The sequence below is a fragment of the Agelaius tricolor genome, unplaced genomic scaffold (assembly GCF_023055355.1).
Source record: "Agelaius tricolor isolate 1412-34295 unplaced genomic scaffold, bAgeTri1.0.p SCAF_31, whole genome shotgun sequence".
In the NCBI taxonomy this organism is placed as follows: Eukaryota; Metazoa; Chordata; class Aves; order Passeriformes; family Icteridae; genus Agelaius; species Agelaius tricolor.
In genome coordinates, this window is record NW_027269291.1 from 3,610,553 (window position 1) to 3,630,015 (window position 19,463).

General features: G+C 41.8%; 1 long non-coding RNA gene across 1 annotated transcript; it reads right to left on the reverse strand.

Annotated features, from left to right (window-relative positions):
- Nucleotides 1–11,828: 11,828 nt before the first annotated feature.
- Nucleotides 11,829–17,104, reverse strand: LOC139601651 (uncharacterized). The gene is made up of 4 exons (XR_011682974.1): nucleotides 16,975–17,104; nucleotides 13,981–14,178; nucleotides 13,057–13,173; nucleotides 11,829–12,450 (listed from the first exon to the last, which is right to left on the reverse strand). It is a non-coding gene; the product is annotated as an uncharacterized lncRNA (long non-coding RNA).
- Between the last annotated feature and the right edge of the window lie 2,359 nt (nucleotides 17,105–19,463).

Consider the following 19,463-nt stretch of genomic DNA (forward strand, 5'->3'; position numbering starts at 1 on the left):
TATCACCATCAACCTGTTGCACCTAATTGGATGTATCCCTTCATTTTCTTCCTCCTTTAAACTGGAAACTGATTTTTTTTTTCACCAAGGAGTAATTATCACTCCATCTTAACTGTACGTCTACTTTTAGCCATAAAAACAATTACAAGGCAATCCTTCATGAGGAAAAAACCCCAACATTTTTTCCCCAATAGCTTATTTCCATTTGTGAAGGTGAATTACCAGTTGCAGGGAGAACTTAGAACAATGCTGTGTGCAGTAATAAAAACCTTAATGGACTCAGTTTCTACTGGTATCTCATTTGCTGGAAAATATATCTGGCTTAAAATTAAAAGAAGTTGCTCCCTGTGAACATTGCCAAAACACACAGCAGCAAATTTCTTCTCATTCTATTAAAGGCTTGTGCCACATCCAATCCCACAGGCTGGAATATTCTCATCCAAAACTCTGAGCCACTGCAGTTGAAATGAAAGCTGCTTTGCATTTATTTCACATGCAGATAATGAAAATGGGTATTTTTAAAAACTATTAAGTTCTTACCTGCTCCTACAGATAGTCTGATAGCTTACCTGGGGATGAAAATCCATGTACACAGATATTTTCTAAAGACTAAAACTGCAGGTTGCCAAAAAAAAACTAAGAAAAATTGTTGGAAGATAAAGACACTCAAGAAAATTCCCATCAATAGATTCCAGTGATCAAGTTCAGGTAAGGACATGCAAAAATTCTTCAAAATTATAATGATTCAGAAAGAAGGAATTTTCATTTTCCATTTCAAGAGCAGCTCCTGCCTTCCTTAAACAGACACCTGTCTTTTCAAACCCAGACAGTATTATAAAGTTCAGTTTTTGATACATTTCTGGCACTTACTTGGATAAACAGAGAGTTTTGTCCCTTTTCCAAAAGCCAGCTTGTTGTAGCTACCTCCAGAGTTTCACAGTGACAAAGAGCTTTACCAAAACTGCTGGCAGCAGCTTCTGAGTGAAAGGAGATTTTCAGCTTTGATGTCTCCTCACAGATCTCTCAGGGTGTTTTCTTCTCAAACTTTCTAGGTCAAAACCTGACCTGGAGAAGGTGATGAGGTCTGGAGAAGGGGATTGGAGTGAGGTGGTCTTTAAGGTCCCTTCCAACCCAGACCATTCTGTGACTGAAATGCTTGGGAAAAAAATCCTCATGACAATTCCAAACAGCGAATCCCAGAGCTGTGGGATCCTATCTCACCAGCCCAGCTCACATCTATCACAGATTGTGGTCCCTCCTCCTGTGATAGCAGCAAAGGTTTCAAAACAAAGGTTTCAAATCGAGGTTTTTATTCTGTAGAAATCAGAATAATTAACCCTGAGCAAGACGAACAAGAAAAAGCAAGACAGGAGTGGAATTTTCCTACAGCACTTTGTCCATCCACCTCAGTTAGGGCTTATCCCAGCTTCCACCAGCCTGCAACATCAGGATCTCACATCAAAACTGACAAAACTCCTCATCCAAGGAGATGAAGCCTTAAGGATTTATTCCTCTCTAAGTTATGAATTTGCTTTTGTTCTCACATTTCCAGTTTTGGGAAAAAAAAAAACAACCCAAAACCAACCAATGAAACAAGACTAAACCCAAAATCATCCAAACCAAACAACAAAACCACAAACACTTCTATAATCTTCTTGTATAACTAAAATTATAGACAGGCAATCTACAGAGCAACTCCTCTATTTGCATTCCAACAGATGCACAGAGATTTCTAGAAACTGGCATTGCAGCCTCCAAATTCAGTATTTTCTTTTTCTAGCCTACACAAGGCCAGCTACACATCAATAACTGACAACTTACATGCAAACAGAAGAGTGGAATATACTCTGAAAATTCTTTTTCCTTCACATTGTTTTTTCCTTATTCCTCTTGTGTTATACTCACTTGGATTTACCTTCAGAGCAATCCTTGTCCCAAAGCTGAGTGAATTGCCATTTCCAACATTCCCATTGCTGTGGGAATTACCACAAGACCACCTCAAAATGCCACTCTGAACTATTATTTTTAAAACATGTGGAAGCCACACAATTCCAGGAACATTTTATTGTTGATTCATAGCTACTCTGGAATGATCAGGTTCTTTACTGTTCTTCAGAATTCCTTGACTTTATTATTAAGGTCTTCCTTGACAGAAATTTATTTTCTCAAAACTGGTATATCACAACTGTAAAAAACTTCCCAAAAACTCAAGAAACTTTGCAAAAACCTGAACTTGAAACTTGCTGAGTTCTCACAACTTGAACATGAAGAATTCCTTGTTTCAGCTTGGTGTAAAACACCCTTTTCTTTAAGGCACTTCTGAGTATAATTCCAATTAACTCCATGTAGAGCAGCTGTTTGAGACAACCACATGCTTCTGCTCCAATCACTTTCTTTCTCAGAATTCTCCATTAGAATTTCACTATAAAACTATAAAAAACACCTGTTTTTCACCCGATGGGGCTGTAGGGGCTGCTCTAGTGCTGCTGAGAGATAAACCAGTAACCTGTGCTGAGAGCAGTGTAAATTGGTCACTTGGACTTCAGGGACAGTGGTTACTGCTGATGATTTCCTGAGGAAAAAATATTATTTTCTCCTGTCTATTTTAGCTGTAAATCAAGAGATTTCATGGAGATGTTGTCCCACATTTTGACTCGGTCCGTGCATTCCTCATATTTAAGGAGAAATAAGCTTTTAGACAAAAAACCCACAAACAAACTCAGAAGTTCTTATGCTGAGTGGGTTTTGGTGTGAGATATAATCCCTTGACAAAAAGTAAGCTGGTGTTTGCCACAAGTGTTTTCAGTACCATAGAAAGGTTTGTAAAATAATTGAATTTAAAAAGAAGCAAATCAATACAGACTGAGGCATGTCATTCATTTTTCACCTCATGCTTCTAGATCTTTTTCAAATTGCTGATTTACAGAAAAAAAAAAAGTATGGTAGGATTTTAATCTCAATTTTCCTTTCTCAAATGTAACCTCAAACCCTTCCACACAGGACAAGCAAATTCTGTATGGTGTCTCTGTCTCTGAACAGGCAGTAGCTTCCCAACCCTTTCTCATGGAACACTGGACTGGCAACCACAAGCAGTTTGTCCAGCCAGAAACAGGACTGAATTTGCAGAATGGCATCAAACTGAAAACATCTGATTTATTGGTACTGGCCTTCAAAAGTTAAATAAACTTGAATCAAAATAAAATGTAGATAATAAAAAGAAAAAGGCATTTTAAAATTAATAAAAGTTTAAAGTAAGATAAAAGATAAAGTAATAAAAATTAAATTTAAATGGTCATCTCTGTGTATTAAGTTCATCTAAATGCACAGGGAATAATGTGATATAATTTGCTTACATCCATCCATTTGCAGTGTTTTTTCCACTCTTTTTTACTCAGCTGCATTTTCTGCTCTGAATGATATCTCTGGGGAGATGCCTCATTGCTATATTAGACTAAAGCTTTGAAAGCAATTACTGCAAGCAGAAATTTTACTGATTATCTTAATTCCTTAATTTTAATATCTGTTTATCTTAATTCCTTATCTTAATATCTTAATTATCCTAATTTCACTGATCTCTTACTTCCCCAAACTGTAGTTGGCAGGGAAGTGATTTGTGCTTCCGTCTTTTTTTTTTTTTCCCCATTTTGGAATTGTAAATGGGAGTAAATGGAAACATCACCCCCACATTTCTCCAGCCAAGGAGGAGCAGCTCACCTGAAAGCACTGTCAGCCGAACTCCAGACACAAACTGCAGCGTCTCAATGAGCGTGCCCACAGCAGCTCCACCCTTTACAAAAACTCCTCCTCCCTCCTCTCATGAAATTTAAGTGGCACCTTATGATTTTTAACTGTTCCTTATCACATCAAGGTAATGATAATGTTTGTTTTAAAGTGATTTGAGAATTCTAGGCAGGGATTAAATATTTAAAGCTGTGAAAGATCCATGAAAATATCAGCAGCTCTAAAACCAGACACTCCTTTCTTGGTGTGGTATGCTAACAGACATGATTGTGATGAAATCAATAATTCTGTGCTGCTTTCTGAAATAACTGAATAGATGCAGATTTTCCTTAGAGCAAATAGAAAATGTATTCAAAACTTTTACTTTTCCCAGGAACGCAATCTCTCTGTGTCCTACTCTATGCAGGAGAAAAACATTCTGCATGGATATCAGGATCTGCTGAAAAAAACATCTGGGCATCCCTTCCAGAACAGCTCAGTCCATCACTTCCACTCCAGCCAAGCAGTCCCAAAATACATTTACTTACAGCAAATAAGAAAAAAGGAAACAATTAGAATCAGCAGCTGATAATATTTTCTTCTTGGCTGCCAAGAACAGCCAGGATTTTGTCTTTACTCAGGGTTATTCTGGCTAAATTGAAGTGTTTGTCGTTCCTGCTCAGCAGTAACTCCCAGTATCACAAAATAATCCCTTCTCACCATGTCCAGGTGAGTTTTTCTCTGTAGCTCAGCCACAGCACAACTGGCACTTGGAATTTTCTCAAGTGCCATTCCCAAAATTACTGTAGAGCATAGTGAGGAAGGAAGTAAAGGAAAGGGAGGGATGAATGGTTATTGTTCAAATTACAAATTATTTCTATACAAATTAATTACATTTCCAAGCCATCCCCTATGTGCAATCCCTACCAATATTTTCAGCTAAAAGCTGGCTGAGATGAGGAAGAAAAAAGAGCTGAAAAGCAGCAGATCACATCACTGAAGAGTTTTAAATGTGTCACCCAGATTTCCAAATACACAAACTTGCTCGACAAAGGGAACTCTCCCACTGATGCTACTATAACATATATAATTGCAAAAACTTTATATATTTCTATAAAATAGATAGAAAAACCTTTATTAATTCAAAATAATTTAAAGGCAAGAACAGGCCAGTTCTGTGTATTTAAACAATTCCATCCTCTTCCACGTCCCTGCACCGCTTTGTTACAGAACAAGATTTAAGGGATTTAATGGCTGTGTCCTGATTTATAGAGTGAATTATCCACCAAAGGATAATTTGGGTTTTCCCAGAGTCCCACAGCAAGTGACCATATCTGAGGCTGTCCTTTGAGTCCCACCCTCCCCTCATTGCCTGTTCCTTTAGACCCCTTCCAGCTGTTCAAAGCACACCCTTGGTGTCAGGGTGCCTAAAGCAGATAGCTCCAAAGCACACCCCTGAATTCCCAGCTGGATTAAATTAAAGAAGAATCATATCCACAGGTTTGTGCCATGCAAACAAACTCACCAGTTGGCAGAAAAAGCCAGGTCCACAAGCAGAACTTGATGTGAGAAGTCCCATTGAGAAACTCCTCGGCAGACATCCAAGGACTGGAGCTCCCGAGGGCACCTCAGCTGCAGGAAGATATCATGAAAATATCAGCAGCTTCCTCACAATATCCTTATCCTGGGCTGCAGGCACTCTGGAACTTGTATTCCCTCATTTTCTTATCAGCCTCTTCATTGTCTGAAGCCAGAAGGTTGGGTTGCATTCCTTGCTGGTTCAGACTTGCTGCTTGCTTAGCCAGACATCCACACCTCTGGAAGATCTGACTTAGGTGTAACAGCTTCTCGGGGCACAAACCCATTCCTTAACCCCATCAAGACATCTTTCCTCCAGCCCAGGAAATTTTTACCACCAATTCCTTGAATAGTTAGTTGTTTAAAACTCCTTTAGAAATACTGAGGAAATTTGAAAGCAGCGCTGCAAGTGCTGCCTGTGTTCTACTCCATTTCTTCTGTTACAAATCACTTCCAGATGTAATCCTGCTTTAGTTTGAACCTTCAAATGCAGTTTTTCAGCTCTTTCAGCTTCCTGATCCTGGGCTTTCCAAAGCCTCTGTATCACATAGCAAGAGTTTCCAACTTCACCTGCTGGCAAGGCCAGAAGAAGAGCAAAAGAAGAGCAGAGAGTTTAATTTGTGGCATGTGGAGGCGCAACACTTCTTGTGGGGTTTGGGTGGTTTCTTTGATTGGTTGGCTTTTTGGTTTTTTTTTTTCCTCCTGCTTGAGCTATTTGCTGGATTTCATAAATTTGAAAGTGTTGTGAGAACAATAAACACTTTGGCCAGAAGAGAGCAGGAGAGATCAGAGAAAGAAGTTCAGTTTACATCAGTAGATCTAATTTTAGCAGGAACTTTTTAGTATTTGGGGGAAACAGAACATGTTGGTCAGAACATACCCAGCAAATGCAGGAATATGATTATTACATTGTATTTTTAATGCTGTATAAGAAAACAGAAGGATTCAGTGGCACAAAAAGCTATTTTAAAAAAGCTATTTTGACCATTCATCATGGAGTTTGATACTGTTTAAGTAAAAAACAAGAAAAGAATACATTTATCATCTTATCAAAATATGTCAAAAGGTTTATGTGAAGAGAAAGTGAAACAGAGTCTGGTTTACCCTCTCAAATAAAATATTGAGATTGAAAAGAATATTATGAGGAAATCCAATTTAAAGAAAACAAGAGGGGGAATATTTTTAAACCTCATTCCATGTATTTGAATTACTCCTAGCAAATTAAAACTCAAAGAAGTTTTGAGGTTTGCTTTGAGTATCCTGTTAAATATATGCCCACCATTCCTTCCAAACACCAGCCTTGCAGCCAGGGTTTAGTATTTCACTCTAAATAGATTTTATTTTATATCAAAATACTAAATATTTTATTTATATCAAAATACTAAATATTTTCAGTTTGCCAGTGAGCAAAATATTCCCCCTGCTATTCAGATTCCTTTGTTGTTCACAATGCTTTCTCATGTAACCTCTTGGAAAGAGGTTTATTCTTTCAGGATGCTTTTAATGCTCTCTGCCACAGGAGAGAGCTCTCACCATTTTGACTTGCTCAGCAGGACAGATGTCAGATACCACACTCTGTGGGTGAGACTGTCATGCTTTGAAAGACAGGTGTCTGCTAAGGAAGGCAGGAAACTTACTTGGAATGGAGAATATGACACCCTTCTCTCTGAATTATTATAACTTTGAAATTATGGGGCTTTCTGGCAAAGATATGGGAAAAGAATAACAGTCATTTACTGATAAATATATATATAACAACCCAGCACCAAACAGAACCAGACACCCTGCCAGCCTGTGCTCATGGCCACCCACAAGCCACACATGCTGGCATTTCTTTGCTTTAAAAGCTCAGTTCTGCCTTTCTTTTTCCTATCAATATCCTGGAGCAGTGCCTTGGTTTGAAAGACAGCTGTCTGCCAGGGAAGGTGAGAACCTCCCTGGGAATGGAAAAATACGACCCACTTCCCTGTGAATTATTATAACATATTGTATAAATACAATTATATAATTATATAAATTATAATATGGGGTTTTCAGGCAAATATATAGGAAAAAGAATAACAGTCATTTAATAATAAATAGATATATAACAACTCAAACAAAAACCAAATAGAACCAGACACCCAGGCCCGGCCTCTCTCGGCCTCAGGTGCTTTCCCCTTCGGTGCAGTTCCGGGCACAGCCAGCAGGGGCGCTGCTGGCTCCCGGCCGGGCAGGGCGGGTGCGGTGATTCCCCCGCGCCAGCAGGGGGCGCTGTGGCGCGAGCTCGGCTCCCTCATGAGGTGATGGCGGCTCAGGCGGTGGAGGAGAGGGGAGGTGGCTCCCTTTGCAAAACTCACGGGGAGCAGCCGGTCTCAGCGCCACTGAGGGTGGTGAATTGTGCTCCAGCAGTGGTCGTGGTGCCCCCCTGGATGGCAAAAGGAGCTGTGGCAGGAAACAGTGCGGCAGCTGGAACGGCAGAGGCAAGGAGATCCCTGGGGGGGGGGAGTGGGACACAGAAACAAAATGTATCAGAAACTCCGCACTGTAGCAGGAGCTGGGGGGTGTCCTGGAGGGCAAGGAGTGGCAGGGAAGAACCCAGAGCTGTGGCAGAGAAGAGGCAGAGCTGGGCAATGGCAGCCGGGCTCCCACACAGCTGGGGAAAGTCCCTCAGAGGTGGCTCAGGGGCTTGGAGTTCCGTACTCCGCCCTCCTTCTCACCCAGAGCGGATGGTGAGAGGACTTTCTAATGAGGGAGGGTGTTGACAAGGCCCCAGTCCAACAGGTACTCTTAGGAGAAAAGGCTCACCCACAGTGAGGAAGAAGCAGTACAGGGCTGGGCTCCAGCTGTGGCAGTGAATTCTCCCCACAGCAAGAAACAGCTCGACTGTTCTTCCCCAATGCTGACAGCAAGAGAGAACTATGAGCTGCGCCCTTGCCCCCAACCCAAAATCTCGAGGAATTCCTGCCCTTCCCAAAAGAATGCCCCTCAGACAGTGCAGCCAGCTGCACTCCTCCCTCTCCCCCTTGGCTACATCTTGTATCTCTCAAGTACAGGTCCTTCTTGTCTCTCAAGAACAAATTCCATGCGAGAAAGAAACAAAATTAAAAATCCTAGCCCCCAACAAAGATGCACCAAGAGGGAGTAGAAATACATACGCAGTGCTGGAGGTGAAAATTTTCCTAAAATTATTTTTAAAGTTTTATTGAAAACTTTTTAAAATAATTTTTATTTCCCATTGTGGGTGGTCTTGTCACCTAAACTGTGGAAAAACTGAAAAGTCTCCAACAATTTTAGAGAATAAGGCATGACTTTATTCTGGCTAGGATGTTGTTCTGGCCAGGATGTGCAACAGAAACCATTTTATCCACACATAGCCTGGGTGTGCAGAGAAAATCCTTGTCACACAAGGTTTTTACTAGATTTTTCACACACTTCTACAGTCAAAATCCATTGGTTCAATGTTCATTGGTCCCAAATTACACAGTTGTGGTGCATTCTCCCCCCTACTCCTTTCCATGCTGCAGAAATCTGAGAAATGCTTGTTAGGTCTTGAAAACAGCACCTGGGCTCAGCTCTTTCCAAGATTATCAGAAATCCTGTCTGCTCACAGGAACTGGTAACTAGCTGCTGTTTTCCTTATGACCAGCCTTGGAAGATGTTCCTCTGGCCTGAATGGCACAACATTTCTATTTTCTGTCTGTGTGCATTTTCTAGAGCAAATCTGAGAGAAATACTGCTTTTTTAGATATTTAAGTACCTCAGATATCTAAGTATCCAGGCCTGTAGGTAAGATTAAGTTAGAAGTTTACTTAAGTGCTGCTAAGTGTTGTTTTTTTGCTAAGCTGTTAAACATAAGCAAAGTTTTGCTAAGCATCCTTTTGTTAAGCTGCTAAGTCTGAACTGAAGTTATATTTATAAGTTAGGTTAAATGCTGTGAAGTGTTTTGATTATTGAGGTTAAGCTATAAATAAAGTTCAAGTTGAGTTGGGTATAAGTTAAGTGCTTTCCCTATGTTAAATTACTAGACTTAAGGTATAAGTTAAGCTAAAGAACTGTTAAGTTTGAGTGCTGCTATTAAGCTTTTAGGCCATGTTCCTTTTTATATTTGCATGCAGTGTCTTTTCACATGCACACAGCCCCACACACACAATCCTAGAGAGTTCACAGTTTGTTTCTGTTTTGATTGTGTGGATTTTGTTTGGTTTTGCTGTTGCTTGTTTTCCCTTGTGCCTTAGCTGTCCTGTCAGTAGTAATAACTTGCCCCACTTTGTTGCTTAATATTATATCTGATTTTTGCTCATACACTTGACAGAGATATTGTAATCAATTTCAAACACTCTTGTTTGTGACAACAATTTTTAGTATTTGGTTTCCTGTTCATTACTAATCCCTTGGCCTTCAATGATACTGAGGTTTTCATTCTTTGTTCTCTTATTCATCTTTCCCAGACCAGATGTCTCTGCCCATGCCAGGGCTGATGTTTGGAGCTGATGTTGGTTTATGTTGTTATATTTGTGTATCTTCTCTGTTACTCACGGTCTCTTGAGATGTTAAGCTCCTCAGGCCTGGAGTGCTGAAATACTCCTTAGCAAAAACTTCAGTTCCTTTCCCCCTGGGCAAAGGTGAACAAAACCCCTGACTAAATGTATATAAAGATATTTTGAACTTCTTCTCATTGCCCCCAGTATGAGAAAGGTGTCACAGAAATGCAGAAGGATTGGGGCTGGAAGGGAGCTCTGGAGGGGACTGGGTGTCCCCTGCTCTAGCAGGACTGTCTGGAGCTGTTTGCCAAGGACCACGTCCAGGTGGCTTTTGAATGTCTCCAGGGTCAGTGGCTCAACCCCTGGAGATTTGCAAAGGCTCTATGAGCACAATCAAACATGGAAGCATGTAGGAGAATAGGCTAATACTGTAAAAGTGTATTGTACTAAAGAGTGCTGCTTATAATCATCCTCCATTCCTTTGGTATCATGGGATCCTTTACAGGACACTATTGTTTTTTCAGATGTTGGGACAATGCCATATGCAAATGTGCTGCTTTAACAGAGGGTATTTTAATGTGGAGCACAGTTTCCCTCCAGAACTTTCCTCACCTTGTATCCGGTGGCAGATTCTGTCCCCCTCTGTGGAATTGACTGCCCTAAGACAATCTTATTATTGGACTGCACTAAAGTTCCAAGTTGTGAGATTTCTTCAGGAAACACTTCTATTCTCCTGTTTTCTTAAGCTGCATGTTCTGCATTGCCAATGCAAAGTGAAAAGCCACTGCTTGGTGGGGACAATCTGGGACCCTGTGATGAGCTGAGGGCTTGAGGTCAATGAAACCCCCACTGCCAGAGGTGTCAGCAAAAGCAGGTTTAACACAGATTTGCCAAAGTGTGGCACTGTCCCACAGCAATGCTCAATCTGCAGCTTTACTGCATGGATGAATCAGGGACAGGAACATCAAATTGGAATTAATTTAATGTAAAGATTGATGTGGAGACTGGGGGCAAGAAAGGGGCAGAGCTGTAAAAGGAACTCCCTCCCAGTGAGTCATGAGGTGCACAGAGGACTCCCCTGCTTTCTAAACTGCTTCTAGAGGAGGTGTGGATGGATCCAATCCTAGTCCCAGACTTCATCAAGAATTTATACTAAGGGGATGTACCAGCTCTTAGTCATTAACCTTTCCCTCCTGTGCATCTGATTGCACTGGTTTTGCCTGAGGGAATATTCTGAACATAGAAATCTGCCTGAGAGATTGGGAAAAGGTGTGGAGTGCTTGAGAAAAAGGTTCTGGGTGTCATTGGAAAATCAGTATAGAAATGTTGGTGAACAGCTCCCCCTGATTGATGGTGTGGTGGTAGAGTGCACTAAACGTGCATTTCAGTGGATTTGGATTTGCCATGCAAATTTCACAGAGCTTCTGCAGGGGCTGGGGCTCTTGTCTGGGTGTCTGCAGGGCCTGAGGGTGTGAGCAGAGCAAGCTCAGTGCAGCAGCCCTTGCTGTGTGCCGTGCAGAGGCTCTCTTGAGGGCTGCAGGAACTCAGGCAGGGGCAGCAAAGCCTTATTTCCCCTTCAGGATGTGGTTACCTTGTGTTTCCAAAAGCAGGGGAGGGTTGATGCTGCCTGGTGTGACTGAGTCAGAAATGGTGACCACAGCATCCTGCCTGTAGCTGGTGAGAGGGGCATGAGCTGGGGAAGGTGTGGGCTGGGCTCTGTTAGGTAAGAGCCAAGTTGCTATGGAAACTATCACTCCATCAAACCAGCCCAGATTATTTTCTGGTGGCCCCTGCCTCCTGTCCCTGAGTGCAAAACAGCAGCAGGGTTTCTTCCCTGCTGACAGGAGCATTTTCCTCCCTCGTGCCTTCAGCAAGGACTCTCCTCACTGAGGCTCCTGAATGTGCCAGAGACATTTCCCTGCACCAAGTCTGCAAAAGACAAATTCAGCCAACAGGAAATCTGCAATATCAAAGCTGTGTTTATGATCCCAGTGGGCTTCTAGGGTAGTTAGATTTCAGCAATTTCCATCCTAGTTTCAGAAGAATAAGCACAAAAAACCAACAAGATTTTGGGCTAGCAGAACTTTATTATTGTCCCTACTGCAGAAACCTAAAATGCACATGCAATACATTTGGCAGAAGAAAGACAGGCTTAATCAAGAAGTGAACATTATCTAGTTGAATAAAATCAGATTCTACAGAGCTCTTCATATCTGCAATACACACTTAGTAAATCATTCTAAACCGTAAGCTACAAAAGGCAGCTCGTGGGCTGGAATTCCCCCAGCAGTGCCACTCCAGTTCCTCAGGCAGTAACACAACGTGCCTGGGAAAGGTGCTTCTCAAAGGCATCTCTCAGCAGTGAGCACTGGAGTTTTCAAAGCTACTGAAGCAGGTTGGACACTGGTGTGCAAATGCCAGAAGAGTGGAGCAAAATCTCCTTAGCAGGAGGATGTGGATAAATCCACTGTGCTCAGTTGTCAGAGGAGAGGAAAGAGCAAAAGCACTTAAAACTCTTCAGTGTAAATCAGCTGGCCAGGCAGGAGTGAAGAGTGTTGCATGTCTGCAGGGGAAGGTGCTGCCTTGTGTCCTGGCTGGTCTCTGTCAGCAGCTCTGGCCCTGCTTGTTCCACCCCTTGTGCTGCTGGTTCACGCCCTTTGCTGCTCTTCTTTGGGTTCATTGCCCATGTCTGGAAGAGCAAAGGGAGGTTTAAAGTACATTTAATGAAATTGGGCCTATGAACCAGTGCTTGATAGCCGTCAGATGAGGACAGATACACTCACAAAGATTAGGCTGGATTATCTTTTGTTCCTCTTCAGATACTTTAATTTTCAAATCCTCCCCCTTCCTCTCATTTACTCCCACATGTTTTTATTTTGGGATCCTTGCCTTTGAATGCTTATTTGTCTGGATATTTCTCCAGGCTTTGTGCTCTGCCACTTGATATAGTCAATGAGATATTTCTTAGGCTGTTCAGGTAATACCAGAGTTTCTCAGGCAAACAAAATTTGGGAACCAGCCTTAAGAACTGAGCTTTGAATACAGAGAAATGCCTTTTCCTTTGTCCTTTGGGAGTCAGGGTGGGCTTGTCTTAATAGCTTTTTGAGGGGGGGAATTGGTTTTCTTGTGTGTGGTTTGGTCATTGGCTAGAAAACTTGCAAGGGCTGTGAAATGGATTCAGGAGCAGATGAATAGGCCTGATTCCTTGTGGGGCTAAGGACCTACACAGGGACAGGAAGTCACTCCTGGCATATGCTCCCAGGCTTTCCAGACACCAAGCTGTGAGCTCCCTTACCTCAGAAAAGAAACAGTTTGATACTCATGAGGGTATTGAAGGCGATGCTCTTTGCCAGCAGGACTCTCAACCCCAACACAGCCATGGACAGCATGTTCACTCTCTGCTCTTCAGGGTCTGCTCAGTGACCAGAAAAGAGGGGAGACATCATGGTCTAGGTTTTGGTGCTGTGATCTTGGCAGAAAGTGGAAAATCCACGGGTGAGAGTTTCAGGGAAAGGAAGAGCAGCAAAGGAACAGCCGAGAGAGAACATGGCAACAAGAGGGGAGCCCAGGGTCTGTCTCTGTTGCTTTTTGCTTCCTGGGGCTTGTGTGTAACTGCAGGAGCAACCTTGGAACAGCAGCTTGTGTGTGCTGAATGTGTTGTGCTCTGAGTCCTGTGCCCTGGAGAAAATACATTTCCCTGCCTTTATCCCGCAGAGAGCAATGTAACCTCAGATCGTGTTTGGGTAACTCACCTTGTGCTGAGGGCTCTGTGCTGTTGCAAACCCTCTTACTAGCCCCTTCAGCACCTTGAATGACCTTCAGGACTTCAGAAACAATCCCACAAAGTACAAAATGGGATTTAGTAAAAAACCCCAAAACATGCCAGACTTTGAACTTTTTGTTGGTGTTGGATTGGCTGTTCCAGGTTGTGCTGCAGCAAGTTTGCTGCTACAGGGTCATGTAAATGTGTAGTCATAAGGAAATTATGGTTTTAATGAAATAGATTGTGTCTGCCCTCTTTTCCCCAAAGTTATTAAACAGTTGAAACCATTGCTTTCAGATGCTTTGGAACATCTTTCAGCTCTCCCTGTTGAAATACCAAATATCTTTCTGATTTCTGCTGGCTGCCCAGGGCAATGCTGACTAGCAGGAGAAGAACACCAAACCCCACAGGACATTGTCCCTAGAAAAACGTTGCACCTGTGCTGCCAAACTGTACCTGGCAGTATTGTTACCATGCTGCTGTCGAACTTGTCCGTGCAGATCCTCTCTGTTGTGTTCTGTTCCTCAGAGCTGATGATCTCGGTATGGAAAATCGTAGGCAAAGGTGTTGTTTCCACAGGTGTTGTTTCCATCGTAGGCAAAGATGTTGTGGTGCTAACATCTTGTGGTTTAGTTGTTTTCTCCACAATGACCTCTAGGATAGAAGTTTTTGGACTGTATGTAACAAACACCATGGGCATTACTGATTTTACTGCAGGCTTGCCCAAGTGCTGAGTGACTTAAAACTCTCATATACTCAGCTGTGACTAATTTGTAACAATCCCATTCACTGTCTTTTATGTATTATTCCTCATCATTAGAGGTACAAGTAATAAAAGAAGATTGCTTAAACTCCCAACTAGCTGTCTTACAAGAAAACTATTGGTATCAAAAGAATTTAGTTGCCAACAAATCATTGTGGTACCATGATTTGTATTTTAAACAAAATATCTTTGCCTCTAGGTCAGGTCACAGGTGGAGAATCAAGGGTGATCTCACAAACCAATGTCAGGATTTAACTCAGATTAGCAATTTGACTTAGAGGAAAACCATGGAACTGAAAGGAATCCTCCAGCAGCCTTCCTTGCCAGAAAGGGCTCAGCTTATGAAAAGCTGTCAGACTCATCCACAAAGATTGACCTGTCTGCTTTGACAGGAGCATCCTGAGGGGTCTCTTGGGTAAAGAGAGGTGCATGAGGCTTTTCATTTAGCATGGTGTCTGCCTTGCAGGTGGGTCAGGAGATCCCCCAGCTCTGACATTTTGTTCATCCCAGGGTACTGATGGAAGTTTGATCAAGGAGCTCTGATTTTACACCCTTTCCCCATCAGCCCTATGCCACTGCTGAGGAACTGAGGTGAAAGCCAAATTGTGCTCTGCCACAACTTCATGGGTCAGCTCTCGTGATCAAACAGGCAGAACTACACACTTGTCCACACCTGCAGCAACCAGACACCCACCAGAAATCCAACATTTCCTTCCCAGCTGTTGTACCAGGCTTGGCCAGAGCCTGTCAGTCCTGTGCATTCTGTGTTCTCTGAGAAGACCTTGAAAGGCTTTTCATGTGGTCTCCTCTCCAGGCTTTCCAAAGAGCCAGGACACAAACAGGCAGCTTCTCTGCAGTAGCTCCCTGGGCAGGATCTTCAGCAAGCAATAATGCACACAGTGCAATTGTAGTTCAGAGAGCAGAAGATTTGTTTTATCTGACCCCAGAAGGCTCACCTGAGTCCCACTCGTTTGCATTCCCTGGCAGTACAGCCATGAATTCCTACCACTGCTTGCTTCTGGAAGGGATTCTTGTTTTATGTTCTGAAAATTTATTTGGAGAAGAATTTGTTCTTCTTGTTTGCTTTCATCTTATACAGTCACAGGAGGAGCCCTCTATTTCAGAAAGTAATGGGCCTTAGCATTTTGAATGAATGTTTAATTTGGAACAATCCAGCCTGACCCAAAAGGAAAACTTTCTCTGTCCTTAACTGAGCCCTCAACAGAATATGCCTGGAGTGTCCCACAGTGGCACTAATGGTTGCTATTTATTGTAGGGTTGTCATTTTGATGTAGGGGTATTCTCAAAACTACTAATAACCAAGATTATAATGTAAAAATTATATAGTATATAATATCTAATATATGTAACATATGTAATATGTATAATATAGAATTATGGTAAAATATAATAATGTATATCTTCATGTATGCCTGTCAAAATGTATTTTAGTAGCTCTCAAAGGAATTCAAAACCAAAAGGGGGTGGGTGATTACAACCTGGAAACTTTGGCTTCAATTTATTATTTCTCCGACTTGAAAGGAACTTTGATTCATAAGGGCCCAAGATCTTTTACTGTCAGACATAATTCCAGAGTCTCTGGTCAGCTCTGAAATATCCTCTCTTTAGCTATAAAAGAAAATCACTGAACAGCAGGGAAAGAAGAGGTCTTCCTCCAAAATGGTAAATTTGCATTCCTTTGTCCCTTTGGAATTGGAAATGCAGTGAGATTTTTCCCAAATCCCCATTTATTCCCATGCACCATATCCTACAGACATGGACAGATATTAGGCAGCACCCAAGGCAGTCCCACATCTTTCTGGTAGGAGAGCAGGAGGTTTTAGGGATGTAAAGTAACATGGGAGGTTCTTGAAGTACTTTGAAAACATGCATACCTCTGAAAGCAAAGCAACAATTCCTGAGGGATGCACCTGATACTTTAGGACCACAGAGATCAATATCAAAACCCCTCTGCCACCCCAGCATTCCCATTTCCCTAAAAAAGCTTGGGGTGACCTGCACCTTTATTGTTCATCACAGAACTCCAAACAAAGATAGGAATAAGTAACGCTGCTTATAATCCCTGCTCCCCACATTGCTCTTTGCAGAACCCACACAACCTGGGAGCCAATTTTCTTTCATTCCAGGAGCTCTTGGATATGAGGCACTTGTGAGAATTTAAGCCCAAGGCTATTTCCCCTCCTTCCTGCTCTGTTTCCAGGGCAGTGGACACTGTCAGTGTGGTGCCAGTGTCAAACGAGAACTTCTCCAGCCAGGAGTTACAGATGTGTCTAAAACTCCTCATACTGGGAGCTCTTCACTGAGCTCTGCATTCCTGCCCCAAGTCAGTCAGTGCAAGCCCGCTGGAGAATTGGACACTGGACAGTAAATTTGGGCCAGAGTGCTGCCCAAAGTGGGAATAAGTTATCACAGGCTAAGCAGTGCCCTGCTGGTGTTTGGGGATCATGGAATAATGGTGCTGTGCAGAGTCAGCCCAGTTGTTCCTGGGAAACCTTCCTGAGCAGATCCAAGCTGAGGGTTTGGCTTGAAAGCCTGGCTGGAGAGCGAGTGCATTCAAGGGATTATTGCAGCTGAAAATCCTTTCATTGAACCCAACCCTTTAAATTCTCCTGTTCTCCCCCACATTAATTTTAAATGAGTTTTAGAAATAAAGAAATGTCACTTACTTGGTTTAACTGTGAGAGTTGTCCCTGATCCAGTTACTGTCGTCACACTGCTGAGACTTATTCCAATAACTCACTCTTTCCTTATGGTGTTTACATTTGTTGTAAATCAAGAGATGGATCACTAGATAGTTGGCCTAATTATCCATAAGTGCAAGTCCATGAGAACATCCAGAGGTACATTGACTTTGTAAACTGAAAAGGGAAAAAAATTCCTTAATTAGTTCAATGATTTCAGTTAGCTTAATTGAGTAAAGAATTTGCAACTTCTCCCTTTCTTTCACCTTTTAGAACCTTCATGACCTCTTTTATGTTTCCAGGATACAAGGAAATAGATAAAGGATATTGTTCTATTCTTCTTAAACATTACAGTCACCCATCTCCTTTCTTTCCCAAAATACCTCACATTTATTCCTTCTTTGGGTTTTTATACTGGTCCTTACCCTCTTGATATCATTGTGGTACCCCCAGCCCCCCATACACAGTGATATGTTTCATGGCAAAAACTGTCTCTGTTCCACTAGAAAGAATTTCAGATTATTCAGGGCAGTCACATGACTTCTTATGTGGTTTGAGATCCAGCCTACCACATGAAAAAATACCACATGGTTTTCAGGGAAGGATCTCAAATAATATCTGAAACCTTGAGTTGTATATGAGAACTTGGGGATTACATGACACCTCTGAAAAGTCTGATGGAGTAAAGCTGGATAGAAAGCAGGAAAGTTATCAGTGCTTTTTTGTTATTTCAAAGCATTTCTGAAACTTCTCCTGACTTGCTGAAAGCTGTCCCCTTCTTCCCCTTTGTTTCAGTGCTCAGAAGCAGGAGGAATGTGCCCTCTGGTCTCTCAGAACTGGTGCCTGGAGGTCATTTAATACCTTAGAAAGTCTTCATGGTGTTTTAGGTAAGAGGTCAAAGTAGCTAAAATGATTGTACTTTGTTGTGTAGGGGCACTGAAACCTTGGGAGTGAAGATCAAAGAGTGAAGAGTCTTGTTGTTCATGCATCTGCTCCTAGCTGTTGTTGGATCTGAAATTAAAAGGATCTTTGTTTTTACCAAAATCTTCCTCTGTGCTCTGAAACAATGAGAAGAACACCATGATGAACTTAAATAGAAATATCTAAGTACAGAAGGTTCCTGTACACTTGTTCAACTAGAGCCGGTTATCAAATGTCTAAAATGACCTGTCTGTGATAGCCAGGGTCTCAGGCTGAACGGTGAGGAAATTGGTAAAATAGAAGAGGTTTTCTGATGTTTGAATAATTCTGGTAAATCAAATTTGTGTATGTGCACACAGTTGTCTGAGGAGAAATAGATGAGGTAAAGCCACTGTGTTCCCTCCTTCAAGAGAAGGGAGGGAGACAGTTTGTGTGTGGTGGTTCAGGTGTTTTCAGTCACTGTGGTACGTAGTTCACACTGTGCTAGGCAGTTCTACAAAAACATTTGTGGGCTTTTCAGTGCCAGGTGATGTCTCCTCTTTCATGTCTTTGTAGTGCTGCCTTTTGTTTTCCTATCCCTCTACACTGCTCTACTTCTGAACATCTAACACTGTTCCAGAGGATTCCCTAAACTAAAAATATCATTATCATCCTTGCTCTTTTTGGCAGATTGAGTAGGTAATTAATATATGTCATTAAAACATTACAATGACTTTATGTGGAGAGAAGTCATTGAGGCTTAAAAACTTTATATCTATTTTCATTCTGTATTCGCTAAGCCCTTCTGGACCTTCAAGCACATCTGTCCTTAAAGCCCCTTTGCATGCCAAAGAAAAAGATCTGTCCATGTTTAGAAATTGTTCAGAAGATATTTTGGTTCAGCTGATGGGTCTTTCTTTGTCTCTCTTTGCATTAATGACCTAAGGATGCTTATTTACTCAGCTATTTAATTTTTAGTATTTCTTGAATGAGTTCCATTTTTATAATGGTCATATGAGTTTTGTCCCAATTAGATCAGCAGTATTTTCCCCTTCATTTTTGAAATCTGGTGAACTGATTATTTGAGTTGGCCATTGCTTGGAGATTTTATTTATTTCAATGAGATTCTAGGTGGGAAACATCTGGTTATAGTTGACTGAAGTTGGCTTTTAATTTGATTTTTTCTTACTTTAATAATTTTTAATATTGATTGACTAGAATTGTAGAGCATTTTCTTTACCCTTAGATGCAGCTCTAAGCCACAAAAAGGAAATAGCATGATTTCATCCTGTTTGCATTGTTGTTATTCCCAAGTATAGAGGTATATTTCTCATTTTTAATCAGTGATTATAATAGCAATGCTACTATTTCCCATTGGTAACTGGCATATGCTCATCTGCTCTTCCCTTAAGTGTGTCAATTTTTTTTCTCTTCCTTGTTGCTTGAGTCTTGCAGGAAAGCTGGGGAATGTCCTGATGTGGTGTTTGCAGTCAGTTCCACCCTTGGCATAAAAAAGAGAACAAGCCCTAAACCCCTCCTGCCCCAGGCCTGGGCACACACAGGTGCCTCTCACA